General features: G+C 40.5%; 1 protein-coding gene across 5 annotated transcripts in view; it reads right to left on the bottom strand.

Moving 5' to 3' along the window:
• ALPK2 (alpha kinase 2) overlaps window positions 1-14,208 on the bottom strand; it is a 165,766-nt gene that overhangs the window by 89,848 nt on the left and 61,710 nt on the right. For 2 of the 5 annotated variants that reach the window (XM_042453898.1, XM_042453900.1), the window contains exons 2-3: window positions 8,954-9,605; window positions 6,015-6,445 (exon numbers count right to left, since the gene is read on the bottom strand). The gene's annotated coding sequence lies outside the window, so the exon portion shown is untranslated. The remainder of the gene's footprint in view (window positions 1-6,014; window positions 6,446-8,953; window positions 9,606-14,208) is intronic. The other 3 variants (XM_042453899.1, XM_042453901.1, XM_042453902.1) reach the window with 2 other exon arrangements.

Here is a 14,208-nt window from a genome sequence, read left to right as displayed (position 1 = left end):
TTGCAAGAGCTCATCAAACTCCTTGCCATTCTGCAGTGACAGAAATCCCTGTTCATATGAATATTTCTCATCATGCATGGAATGGAGAGGATTGTGTTCATATTTTTTTTTTCTAAAAAGTTTCATTTTGTGTAATTCACCACAGACTAGAGTTAAAAAACAAGAATAAATGCCATCTTTCATTTGGGCTCAAACAGATGTTAATTATTCTCCTTCTTTTGGAGGGACCTATGAGAAGACTTAGTGCATAAATTAACAGCAACACTGGAAACGGTACATCCTCTGTTATTTGTAGCTGTGTGATGACTCGTTAAATAAATTAACATTGCTCCAGAGTAATTTTTCTAGACATAAATTAACAGGTAAATGAAGTGTATACATGTAATTATTCTGCTTTGCATGGAGAAGAATAGCACACTTGATTGCAAAAGACTGAGAGTTACTTCCTTTCCTTTTTTTCCCTGTGCTTCCAAGAAAATGCAATCAAAACAGCTACTTGCGTTTAAATTGCTCCTGTTATTTTCCTCTTAAGAGCCACTTTAGTTATTATATAAACTTTTTAAAAATACCACAGAACCTATCAAAATACTAAGAACCAGGCTAGGATTGTGGGAAAGAAGGGTGCTAAAAGCTGAAACTGTTTGTATGTCATTACTGTACGTCCCTCCCACATCTTATACCATCTTAATCTGAGGTCAGTTAACAAAACTTGGGCTTCCTCAAAGAAAGCTGGAAAGCACATTTTGGTGGACTTCTTTATTTGCATATTTCTCTGTTTCAGTTTGTACACCATTAGCAAAATTACTTAAGATGGTGTCTACTTTATTTTGGGTGGTCTGACTACCCTAAAGGCACCATATCCCATCTGATCGTGAAAAGTAAGCAGGGTCAGCTCTGGTTGGTACCAGGATCTGTAGGCTATATTTCAGAGGAAGGGACTGACAAAACCACCTCTTTCCTTGCCTAAGAAAAACCTATGAAATTCATGGGATCACCACAATCAACAGGCAATTCTGAAGGCACCTACACACACACAAGCACTCTTTACTTTAGATAGTTGGAACCTTAACTTCATGGGGTAAAATTATCTGAAGTATTGTCCTGAACCATGTGGCTATCTTTGTGGAAGGTGATTCTTCCTTTTAGGTCAAGGAGGTGCAACCATGGGAGCTAGGGACTGGATTCCTGACTACTTCTCATTTTTTCTTTAGAAGAAAAAGAAAAGAAAAAGAAAAATGGAAGCACCCATGGCCCTAAAATGGCACGCAGGGACACAAATCTGGCAAAAATGACCCCATGTCCTCTAGAGGGCACTTGGGAGCATTTTTTCATATGTGTGTATGTGTACATTTGGCTGCTCTCATCCTCTAGAACAGTGGTTCTCAACCTTTCTAAAACCAAGACTCTTTAATACAGCCCCTCATGTTGTGGTGACCCCCAAGCATAAAATTGTAGTCTCTCAGTTTCTAAGACCATTGGAAATATGTCTGAACCCACAGTTTGAGAACCACTGCTCTAGAACACCCTTCTGCAGTAAGCTAGGCTGGCCTCCTTCTTGCTTTCCTTTTCTGGTAGGCAAAGACATACCAGGGGCCGATTGTAGCTGGAGTGGGCAGAAACCACTCCAAGCCACCAGTCTGCCGTAGGTCTATGAAAACTTATGCTGCAACTTATTTTACACACTTAGGGCCAAAACAGATGGCACTTTGTGCACCAGATCAGGACCGTGGCAACCGCAAGCCATGGCCCTGATCTGGCATATTTTTTTGCCCCAAAAAGGAGTGGAAAAATGCAGCTCCTGGGGGGGGGGTCTTGAGCCGTGGCTTTTCAATGGCACAGCGTGTGTAAACGCCGCGCCACCAAAATGCTGTGAAGCTGGGGCACATGCAGTCAGCCATGCGGCTTCCCAATGGTGTGGGGGTGGTGTCAGAGCATGCAGTGCCTAAACACCACACTCAGACACTTCCCCAAACCTGGCTCTTACTGCCAGTCTGTTTTGCCTGTTAGTCTCAATGGTGTTACAAGATACCTTTGAATAATGCATATTGATATTCCAGACTATCACGGCTATGTCTCTGACCCATACTTCAGAAGCAGGGAAGTAACAGTAAGCCAAACAACTACTATCCGTAGGAGGAGGCAGGGGCTGTAATAACACAGCTCTATGTTCATATTAATCCATGCAGGTGGTGCCGAGAAACCAGGACCCACATGAGTTCTGGAGCCTGGGAAAGAGAAAGCACAAGACCATGCCATCCTATTTGTCTTGGTTTATTTTTACCACCTGCTGCTTTAATCAAGCTCCGGCAGCTGCACTCAATCATTCAAGGTTCCTTTATGCATTCATTGATGCTGTAGAGGTTTCTGTAGGCATATTCCGACCTCTCATTGAGAGAAACCTGGTCCAAAACCTCTGACAAAGCAGGTGTATTTGGATTTTTCATCCTGAATACATTAGCATAGCATAGAAAATCATGATATCACTTAGTACTCGTGTGCTCAGAGGACTTCTCATGCAGAATCCCAGTGATTCTTTCAATAGCCATGAAGTATGGGAGTATTCCCCCTGCATTCCCCCTCTCATTCTCATATAACAGCTGGAGGGCTGAGAAACTGAGGGTGGGGAGTAATAGCTTGTCCAAGACCACCTAGTGACTTTGTAACTAGGATGAAATCTGAACTAGGAAGAGGCTGGCCACTTTCACGTTCACATCACCGTCAAATAAAGACTTGTCTTCTTATAAACAGCAGGTTATATTTTGTAAAGAAGGACATATGTCTGTGCTAGCCAAGGATGCTCTGACTCTCAGTTATGTCTTTTAACCATAATACTTCTTGGCCCCAGAAATGTGACTTACCGGAACTGGGATTCTCTTCCCACCCACCCCCAGATACTTTAATGTGATATATGGAAGCCACTTAAGACCATTTTTGTATATGTATGTATTTTCTTAAGAAGCATCACACAATCAGAACCAAGCCATTTGAATGAATGTTATAATCTGTACATAAAGCACTTTACGTAGGCTCTTATCCCACCCCCAACTTGAAGCTGTAATAAGCCTGAACTCGCCCTGGAAGCAAGATGACCAAACTGAAGCTGTTGTATTTTGGCAACATCATGAGAATGCATGAATCATTGGAAAAGGCAATCATGCTAGGAAAGACAGACGGCAGAAGAAAGAGATGAAGGCTGCATGCTAGGTGGAATGGACTGAATCAGAGAGGTCATGGGAATGAATTTGCAGAACCTGAGCAGAGCAGTGGGGGACAGGGGGTCTTGGAGATGTTTCATCACAGGGTCACCATGAGTTGGGGTTGACTTGAGGGCAGTTAAGAACAAACATGCTAAGAAGTTTCATTCCAAATGAAGAAGTATGGCGCATGGTTTATAAAGGCAAGTTGTTTTTAACACAGGAAAATATTTTCTGACTGCACTGTTGTTGTTGTGTGCCTTCAAGTTGTTTGCCATTTATTGCAATCTTATCACAGGGTTTTCTTGGCAGGATTTGTTCAGAGGGATTTTATCAATGCCTTCTCTGGAGCTGAGAGTGTGTGCCTGACCATAAGGGCTATCTGACAGTGGAACACACTCCCTTGGAGTGTAGTGGAGTCTCCTTCCTTGGAGGTCTTTAAACAGAGGCTAGATAGCCATCTATTGGGGATGATTTGATTTGGATTTCCTGCATGGCAGGGGGGTTGGACTAGATGGCCCTTGCGGTCTCTTCCAATTCTATGATTCTATGACTTGCCCAAGGTCACCCAGTGGATTTGCAGGGATTTGTTTCCTCGTCTTCAGACCACTACAACATACTGTGCTCAAACCACTACACCATACTGGCCCATGACTCATACAGGTGACTATTTCTGAGAAGTAATTTCTTCTTTGTTTTAATTATGACACCAACACTGGTAGCTTGATAACTGTAAAAAATTACCAGAGTAATAAAAGTGGATCTTATTGAGTTCTATCACATTGTAGCTGCTAGCTCTAATCTTTTTGAGACCCAATTGTATAATGGAGTCAGGGCTCACACTAGTGCTGGGGCTTTCTGATTAGCAGACACCATTGTGTTACCTGCTCCTATAGCTGCAATTGTTACAGTACATGGGGGAAAATAATTTTCCTAGCAAATATTTATATATTGTGGTGTCTTTGTCTTGAATGGGCAACTCAGATCCCTTAGTTTTTAGTGCCTGTTCCTAATACAGTGGGTCCTTGGTATCCCCTGGGGTTTGGTTCCAGGACCCCGCGTGGATACCAAAATCCATGGATGCTCAAGTCCCATTAAATAGCAGTAAAATAGTAAAATGGGTGTCCCTTGTATAAAAAGGCAAAATCAAGGTTTATCTATGGGAATTTCTATATTTTTAAAAGTATTTTCAAGTGGTGGTTGCTTGAATCCATGGATTAAAAAAATCCGTGGATAAGGAGAGCTGACTGTACTTAATTCCTAGTACCTGTTCCTAGTACTGGTGTCAAATGCTAGAACTGGTTTGTTGATATGGATCACTACAACTGCCTTCATTTCTGCATTCGTTTTTGGGATACAACTATGGGGACTGATGATGATCATTTCAATTTCCACTATGTAGAATTCAATTGAATACTGCTGGACTAAAAGGTAAACAACACATGTGCTGCTATGGAGACTTTAAAGGAAGGGGGATAAAAAGATAATTAAGAAGCAGAAATTGGATTTATGCACATATAATCTGGCTAGACCCATAGAAACGAAAATAGGAGGGAGTGGGAAGAAGGAAGGTGACTTTCCCTTGGTAGCGCCCTCATGAGCTCTTCACACAGTTTCCTCTGGGACTTAGAACAACAGCAGAATGGGGTGGGCCTGGATAATGGGGGAGCTCAGGGGCAAAAGGGATCATACAGTCAGTCCCACTTACAAGGCTTCCCTAATCCAAAAACAAACAAAAACAAACAAAAAGCATTTGGGATGGCATTGGTGTTTGCCTGATCCCACCAGAATTTTCCTGTCCACAATAAAAACTAAGGGCCTGAAACACAACAGCAGTGCGCTGTGTAATAGTGTGTGTATTGAATTATTTTTTACACAGGTGATTTCTCCCCAGGTATTATACTCTGTTTTAGGGAAAAGATATAGGGGTCAAATTTGGACCCCCCCCAACTGTATTTCAGTAATTTAATTAATACATGTGAAAATTGCTTTTTTTTTTTCCTAGTTTGTCTCTTAGCCATTGACAGAAGTGGAGTGTATTTTCCACTTGCAAATTAAGTCCATTTTACTTGTTCATCACACCCTACTATAGAATTCTAGTTTAATCTTACGGTTCTCCTCCAAACTTCTTGATAAATGGTAATAACAGTAGTAACTGTGGATTATCTAAAGATGAGAACTATTGCTTATGCATATTTTAAGAGGAGCTCATTAAATTCAGTTGATCACAGACATGCTGATCCTGTCTTATTCTATTTTTAAATGTTCATCATGCAACTTTATCTGATACTTTCAACATGTGCTGATTCCTTGGCCTACGTTTTGGGTATGTACGCATTATATATATTTCTGATGTGCACACACATTAAGAAAATCCTAGGTTAATTTTGTAGATATTTCATAGAATGAGAGACAAAGTATCATGTATATTTTGACATTCTTAATATATATAGATTGTAGGCATATTTCATATGTGAACACGATTTGCAGATTTTATTTCAGTCTCCACATCCCACCAACTTTATCTAGTGCATATCTTGAGTAAAAGAAAATTAAAGGTTTTTGTTTGAAGATGTCCAAAAATGCAGGCAAAATGTGAATGGATAAGAAAGCCCAGTAAGACAAATATTAATAATTTATCACAATTCATCATTAATATAATGAAGAGCAGTGCTTATTAATCACAAGGTTTAGATGCTCCAGAAATAGGAAAACAGAAGAAAGATTTAACAATGTTAAAAAACCACAGAGAAAACAAATACAACTATATAATAAACTATCATCTCTATGCTAACTGAAATTTTAAGCGTGTACACTTACGGTGGAATAGTCTTTAAGGAAAGGTTTATGTGACATGTACAAATGGATGATTTGTTCTTCTGCTGTAGTGGTGCTCTTTGACAAAACCAAGTTGAGTAAGTAATTCCTCCTTGTGTCAAGAGAGGCTGAAAATACCAATGTTGTTTTGCTAGGTCTCATCATATCACAGCCTATCTGTTAGGGGTGGTCTATTTAATTACACAACAGCAGGTGACTTTTCCCATGAAGATCTTGGCGGGAGATTCATGACTGAAGCCCAGCTCAAATAGTCTCCTTACTAGAATATATAAAGAGGAATCTCTGCTTTTTGACACAAAAATAGCTGCTATTAAATTTATTAACATTTTGAATCAAGGAATCCAGTTTTAATTCACAGGCATGTTCTTCATTATACATCTGCTTGCTTGAGTAGAAATTAATCCCTTTGGCGTCTCCAGTTGCATATGTTGAGTTCAAGACAGGATTTTAAAAAACGAGACAGGTGGGAAGAAATAGGAAATACTATTAATCCAGGAAATTAAAGAGACTTAACTGTTACCAACAGAAGAAAATACACTCAGCAAACACTTTATATAGATGAACATGAAAATTTAGGCTAGTATTTGGAGAATGCAGCTAGTGTTGAAGAAGACATTTTATCATTCTAGCAAATTTAGGTACAAGAAACATAAAAGAATAAAAACCCAATGCCACCTCTAAAATAAATTAGAAATATTGTGACTTCCTTGGTGATTTTTTAAAATTGCAATTACAGTCGCCCCTCCATTTTTCAGGGGATCAAGTCTGGACCACAACCACCACCACCCAGTGAAACCGGAAACTCACATATATTCAAGCCCCATTGGCTTGAATGGCCACACACTCCTGTGCATGGCACAGCGTGTGTGCCATGGGCATGGGGGCAATTTTAGCCAATGGAGCTTGCCCCTCCATGAATAGTCAAGATTGTGGACTTCAAGTCCATGAAAACAGAGGGGTGAAAATAATAATAATAATAATAATAATAATAATAATAATAATAATTTATTTCTATTCCATCGCTTCAGCAAGATCAAGGTGGCTTACATCAAAACATATAGCACAATAAAATAAATCCCATTATTTTATTTTATTTTTAATAATTTTTATGGAAAATTTTTAAAATACAGGACAGTTTACATACATTTATCCCCATACCTATTCACAGTCCTGCACCCCACCCCCCCCCCACTCTCCCCCTTCCCTAATATTTTCCTGTTTCTGCTTATCATTTAAGAACAGCCGTAAATATTTTAGCTATCATTCTCTATTCCTCATATCTGAATTTCCCCTGCTTCCCCATCTCACATTACTATGTCTTGCTTTCCGCTGTATTTAGGGACTGTAAAATAAATGCCATTATAAAATAAATCCCTTTACACTTAAGGTTCCACATCTGCTGTTAAACGAAAAGTAAATGATGATAAGTTTTATTTTGCTACCTGGGGCCCGGTACATACCTTCGATTCTGTCCAGGCTGCCAAACTGTATGGCTTCCCGCTGGCAGAAAAAGAACCCATGAAAAGCGGGTTCTTCTAAAGCCGTGGCAGTGGTGTAACAAGTGCGCCACTAATGCACTAGTTACATAAGCACTGCATGGTGCCATGCGGCCACCGCACGGCACTTACATAACAATGGTGGCATCCATGTATACAGGGCGCCACCATTGTTACGCCTTCATCACGTGTTAGGGTTGCGGGGCATGTGGGTGCTCCGCCCCGAGGCAACCCTAGCACGTGACGAGGGCATCACAAAGGGTCCATGTGTACTGGGCCATAGATTGTTTAACTAGGACTAGAAGGACCTGGATTTGAATTCCAATTTGGCCATCTGGACCTGAAGCATGTAGGACTTTAAAGGTCTTTTAAATTGTGAATTTTTAAACTCTGAATTCTTCCCAGAAACAAACTAGTAGCTGTTTTAACCCCAAATATGATTAAAAGCAAATTAGGCCCCCAAGGCTTTAATGAAAAGCTACGGTATGTCTTAGAATCAAAGAGTTGTAAGAGACCACAAAGGCCATCCAGTCCAACACCCTGCCACCTAGAAGAAAACAATATTGGTTGTTGCAGTGAGGTTGTGACAATCAGAAGCAAGACCCTATGGCAATTCCTTGTCACAGCCTTATTCACTGATGGGAGGGGTCTGGAAATGTAATCTTGCTGCACCCTGATTGCTAGCAGAACAGAACCCCTCTTGCCCAGTGAAGCTGCTGACTGTTAAGGTGGAGGACAATTTTTGCACAAATACAGCATTAGTAAATATAGAGCAGTTATGAATTTGTAACTCTAGGTTACAAATCTATTCATTGCAATATAGGATACCAGCTATTGCTAGTTAATTGTATGTCCAAACTGTGCTTCCAGATGAAGCTTTTATTTTGCAATTATATTCCATGTTCATGAAATTTTAAGGGGTGGGATCAGACATTCTGATCTTCAGTCTGTAACTCAGGCCCTAACTAGACATGCAGGATAGCACAGGCCAAGCCCGTGCTATCCTGCCCAGATCTTGCACCGGTCAGTCTCCAGACCAGTGTGGCAATAGGCGGGTGTTTACATGCCCATCTGCTGCCGCACCATGGACCCGCTATCCCCACGCACCTCTACATGACTCCATCATCACATCTGGTGAGAAGATCCCCATTGCTGCTGGGAAAAATGGAAAGATGGTTCCCGGTTACACCCACACAGCCAGGAGCCCCATCTAACAAGATCAAGGCCACAACAGGACTCTTCTCAACAGATGAGACAACAGTGACAGGTGTCAGATTGTCAAGGGTTAAAGTCAGCACACTGGGAAATGCTTAGATGTGTGTGTGTGGCTGACAATGAGCATCAAGCCTGGGAAGGACAAGGCTGATCAAGCACAGCTGATGCTCATAACCTCAAGGACACTTTGGTGCCTGTGTGCACTTGTACCTGGATGATGAAACATCTGACTGGATTGCACAGGAACTCACTGAGTTTGGGAGACCACATAGTCTGAAGGGTATATAAACTCAGGGGCTTCCAGTAATTGCTTGTGGGTTGTAGTAGGAGTTTGGTATTCGTTTGAGAGATCTGTATTATAGTACTGTAAATAAAGCATTTCGGGAGACTTGGCTTGTCTGGTCGTTTATCAGCTGAAGTCTGGCATCAGTTGCTGAGAGTCCCTGGAGGTTCCTGCATTTCTTCAGTTCCTGGAAGACATCCAGCTGCTGTTATCTCTACTGGGAATTGGAACCACGTTTCTGAATTTGCCAGCTTACTCTGCCATACAGCCAACATTGGCTACAGGGCTCAAATGAGTTGCTGACAACAGGTTGGGGTGGACAGGTCCATTTGATCTGCCAGCTGTCACTGTGGAGTTTCCATGCCAAACATCCAGTCTTTTCAGACTGAGCTAAGGCCCTTTGAGCCAGCATCGGACCAGACCCATCAAATCCATATCTGGTCTGCTGGATCCCAGACCAGGGTTAATGGCCTGGTTATACCACACAGGTGTCAGCTGGAAGGACAGCAAGAGGCCAGGGGCTTCTGATATATCTTCTTACTGCTTTTTCCATCTTCTTTTCTTAACAGAGGAAGTCTGCTAAGGAGAGAAAAAGGAAATAACTGCTTTATATCTTTTAATTGATAGCACAAGAAGCTGTCCATCTATGCCAATTTAGAAAATATATATTGCTGAACAAATATATGTGTGTATTTACCCCACACAGTTACCTCAACTTCTTGATGCCAGCAATTCTTTCTCCACATTCTTTAAGTGCTACTGAACAGGTATAAAACATTTGGAATATGATATAACACCAGGTATTTTTGGTAGCATACTATGCAGCCAGCACCACATCTAAATCAATTATTTTGTTACTATGAAAGCATAACCTATATGCTTTTTCTCAAACTTCCTTCCTTTCTTTCCCTGAGGAAGCATAGCACAAGAATTCCCAGCATGACATTACAAAAAGAAGGAAACCAAATATGACATAATTGCTTTAATTATAGTATATGTGGACAAATCAAAATCTAAATGCTTGCCAGAGATGTTATCACAAGGCATAAAATCAAGTCCTTGCATGTAGCATGGATGGGTAAGCACTAGAGTTACTAACCTTACCATCCCCTGGCTGAGGTCTTGTATCTTTACAGCTGCTTCATATCTCAAATATTAATGTGCAATTTTAAAATATTTAAACTTTTAAATCTATTTTAACTTACTATTTTGTTTAATTATACTAACAAAAAAATTCTATTTTTAGAAACTTGACCTAGACAGCACGGTGGAAGTTCACTTCCAAACAGCCTTAAGAGAGTAAAGGAAGTCCATTTACTCTCTTGAGCTGCTTGGAAACCTCCTCCTAGGGAGGGAAAGAAATAAAAAAGAGCTCTTAGCTTGTTACTGGTATTGAGGTTAAAACATAATGGTAGAAAAAATGCAATGATTAATGTGCTGAATTTGCATAATCAGAATACAAATTAATAATATGCATAATTATAATAATTTGCATAATGTACAAATTAAAAAGGTAAAGGTATTCCCCGTTGACAAGGTTGTCAAGTCATGTCCGACCATAGGGGGTAATGCTCTTCACCATTACTAAGCTGAAGAGCCAGCGTTATCAGACTACTCTGCGATCATGTGGCCAGCATGATTGCTCAGAATGCTGTTTACCTTCCCACCAGAGTGGTACCTATTTATCTATTTGCATTTGCAAGCTGGGACTAGTGATGGGAGCTCACCCCGTTATGCAGCACCCGGGCCTCGAACTGCCAACCTGCCAATCTTGCAATCAACAGAGTTGGCGTCTTACGGATATGATAGACTGGAATGTAGCAACCCTATTTTAGTGAAATATCAAAAGACTGTAGAGGATCTTCATATGTTTTACTTTGTAAAGCAGCATGTAAATTGATGGCACTATATAAATACAGATTGAGTCTCCCTTATCCAAAATGATTGGGACCAAAAGTGTTTGGGATTTCAGAGTTTTCTGGATTTTGGAACATTTGCATATAAATAATGAGATGTCTTGGAGATGGGTCTCAAGTCTAAATTATATTCATTTAAGTTTCATATATACTTTATACACATAGCCTGAAGGTAATTTTATATACAATAAGTTTAACAATTTTGTGCATGAAACAGTTTGTGTACACTGAATCATCCGAAAGCAAAGATGTCAGTATCTCAGCCACCTGTGTGGACAATTTTGGAATATTTCAGATTTTGGAATTCTGGATAAGAAGCCCCCTTTTACAAAGTCTTTTTATGCCCTCCCACCCAACCCCCTTTTCTCTTGTCCTCTGGCTGGCTGGAAATTTTTTGTTTGTTTCTTTAAGCAACATTGTCATTGAGAGGATGAAGAAGGAAGTCTGGAGAAACATGGATTTTTGCAGTTGAGATGCAACGTTGGAATTTATCACACTAGGGCTAATTTTGGCATTAACAAGAAATTAAAGTGCATTTAAAGCATCCTGCAAATAAAGTGAAAATGGTGAGTAATTGCGCAAATAATTATCTCATACAATTGCACAAGTAAAATAATATCGGAGATGCACTGTCGCTGAAATCCTGAAAGTAAAAAGATGTGTGTTAATGCTTCTTTGTGACCAATTTAATGGTGGGTTTTGTGCAATATTGTGCGAACTCATTTTGCTGGGATATTAATGGGATAAACTCCTGATCTCCTTCATGTGATAAACTCCATTGTATCTGCAGTAAATAATTTAATAGAGCTTGTGCTAGGAAAGAGTTGGAGTCTCTTGCAGCTGGTCCTACTATAGATGTCTGTGCCTGCCTACAGCAGACAAGGCAAGAAGCTGCTGCCCTTAGAATTCCTTATTGAACAGCAAAACACAAAGTGGGATTGCTGATAAGCCAGCTTCACCAGTTCCCTCCATCATGTTAAAAAAAAATCATAGATCTCAAAGTGAAGCCACCAAAATGGAAATCCTAAGAAACATGTAGGTTGGTGAAACAAAATGTATCCTTGAATGCATTATGGAAGAAGCCTTCAAGTGCTCTCTTGACAATGACCAGATGCCCTCCTTTTGCAGGACATATCCTACATTCCGATCTTCTGTCCAGGAGGAATTCCAAAATCTCCTCCATTTGGAGCACAACTAAGAAGCCATTGAATAACAGCACATTTACTGCTCCCCTTCTAAAAATGCATCTGCTTCATCAGCAAAATACAGTTGAGTAAAGAATAAAATACAACATGCAGCTATCATATAGTTATAAATAAATCACATGAAATGAATTTATATTTATATCAGTGTTTTTAGCTTTTAATTTGTAGTGTCCTTCTTGAATGTCCTACATTTAACAGTGCCTTGTCGTCCTTTGAGGTTATGACATCTGGTCACCCTGTCTCTAGAAAGGTTCAAAATGTTTTGTTTACTTATACAAGGCATACTGGTGGTTTCATTTCACATGTGTATATTGTTAGTTTTGAATACAAATCTTACTAAAACATCTTGAAGTGCTCTTTTTTTTAAAAAAAAAAATTCTTCTTAAAAAAACCTTTCTTCTTTCTTTGTGGTACAGGAACCTAATTCTATTCTTTCTATGTTATTCCTGCCTCTGAGCCCAAATTATCTGTTAAAATAGTAATGCCCAGGAACATATATGGAAAATACCTGTATCTCCATTTTCCTCTGGAAAAGGCAACCCCTTTAAAAAATAATTAAAATGCCCACCCCTTGCTTAGCATCTAGTGATGTGCTGGTCTGTGATTTCAATGGACTTTATTACATGGAGAAAATCAGGGATTTAACCAGTGATTAATCTGTGAAATCGTGATTAAGATTTTCACACGACGTCGCCATTAAAGTGCCATTATCCTGGGAATAAACAACAACAATCCTGTGAATGATTTGTTGCTGTTAATTGCCAGTTTATTTCCTCATTATTCCTGGGATAACAGCTCTTTAAGCGCGATGTGTGTGAAAATCTTTAATCACGATTGCACAATTTTCATAGGTTAATCCTGGTTAAACTCCTGATTTTTCCTGTGTGATGAAGTCCAATAGTGGGAGCTGTGAGCAACGGTTGCACAAAAGAGAAAGACCCCATGTAGCCAATTGACTATGTGTGAGGCACTTAGTGACTGAACAGGCCGCCTCTTTCAGCGCTGGATTGGGGCTATGGCAACTACATGTTGTGGCCCCCATCTGGACTTTTTGTGCTGTGAAAAGGGCACCATAGCACCACAGCTTTTTGGCACTCCTTTTGGCGCTGCATCATTTGGACGCAGCACCAGAGGAATGCCGTGACGCCTCCCACTGTATGGTGCGGCATGCAGTGTCATGCCAGCATGGGCAAGGAGTAGGGGTTACATCATGCGGTCGCCACGCCCCCACTGCCCCAATGTCGGCCTTTATCACTGGTCTGTTTAGGCTGTTAGTGACTAGATGAAACTGGCCAACAACCTTGTTTGGTTGTAAGGAACAGGACTGTGATTCTCTTAGGAAGTATGTGTCACTAAGCTTAGTAGGTCAAGGTGTATGACTACTCCACCCCACTTAGTAGGTTAAGATGCATCTTTGCTCCAGATCTTCCTGGGGAGAGAGAAGCTTCCTTATGCCATCTTTTCCCCCCTCCTCCTTAATCTGACCTCTTCCTCCCTCCCTTTTCTGCAGCAAATAAACTTAAAATCAAAGCAAGAGGTAGCAGATGCTTTTTTTTTTTAAAGGTTTTCAAAATGTTAGGATGCTGCCTTGAATCCAAGGTTCAGAGAAAGGTAGGGTATAAATTTAAACAAAGAAATATAAATCAAAGCAACCTGACCTAGGAGTTTATCAGACTCAAGTTTTGGACCCTGCAATTGCGCTAAGGAAGTGTAAATAACGTTGCGAAATGACTGTTTCGCGCGATGTCTTACCACATTGCTTGCTTTTCCATCATTCCCCCGTAACGTTATGTTAGTGCTACAATTGCGTGAAAGTTGCGATTTGCGTGATGCGAAACCATGCATAGCGGAACTGTCTACTACACCAGCGCCTTCTGTTTCTGTCGAGCATTTCGCATCAAAATCCTTGCGCATGCCCTTTGGAGGCTTTGGTGGCATCATGACCTTTGTGCTTCAGAGGGAGCGAGGGGGTTCCCCCCCCCATCTTTAGGGTCCTATTTAGCAGAGGGGAGGAGAGAAGGAAAGAGCCGAAGGAAAAAGGGGAATCTGGATGCAAAGGGT

Source organism: Sceloporus undulatus, chromosome 2, assembly GCF_019175285.1.
Source record: "Sceloporus undulatus isolate JIND9_A2432 ecotype Alabama chromosome 2, SceUnd_v1.1, whole genome shotgun sequence".
NCBI classification, from domain to species: Eukaryota; Metazoa; Chordata; class Lepidosauria; order Squamata; family Phrynosomatidae; genus Sceloporus; species Sceloporus undulatus.
This window is presented reverse-complemented; position numbering and strand designations above follow the sequence as displayed.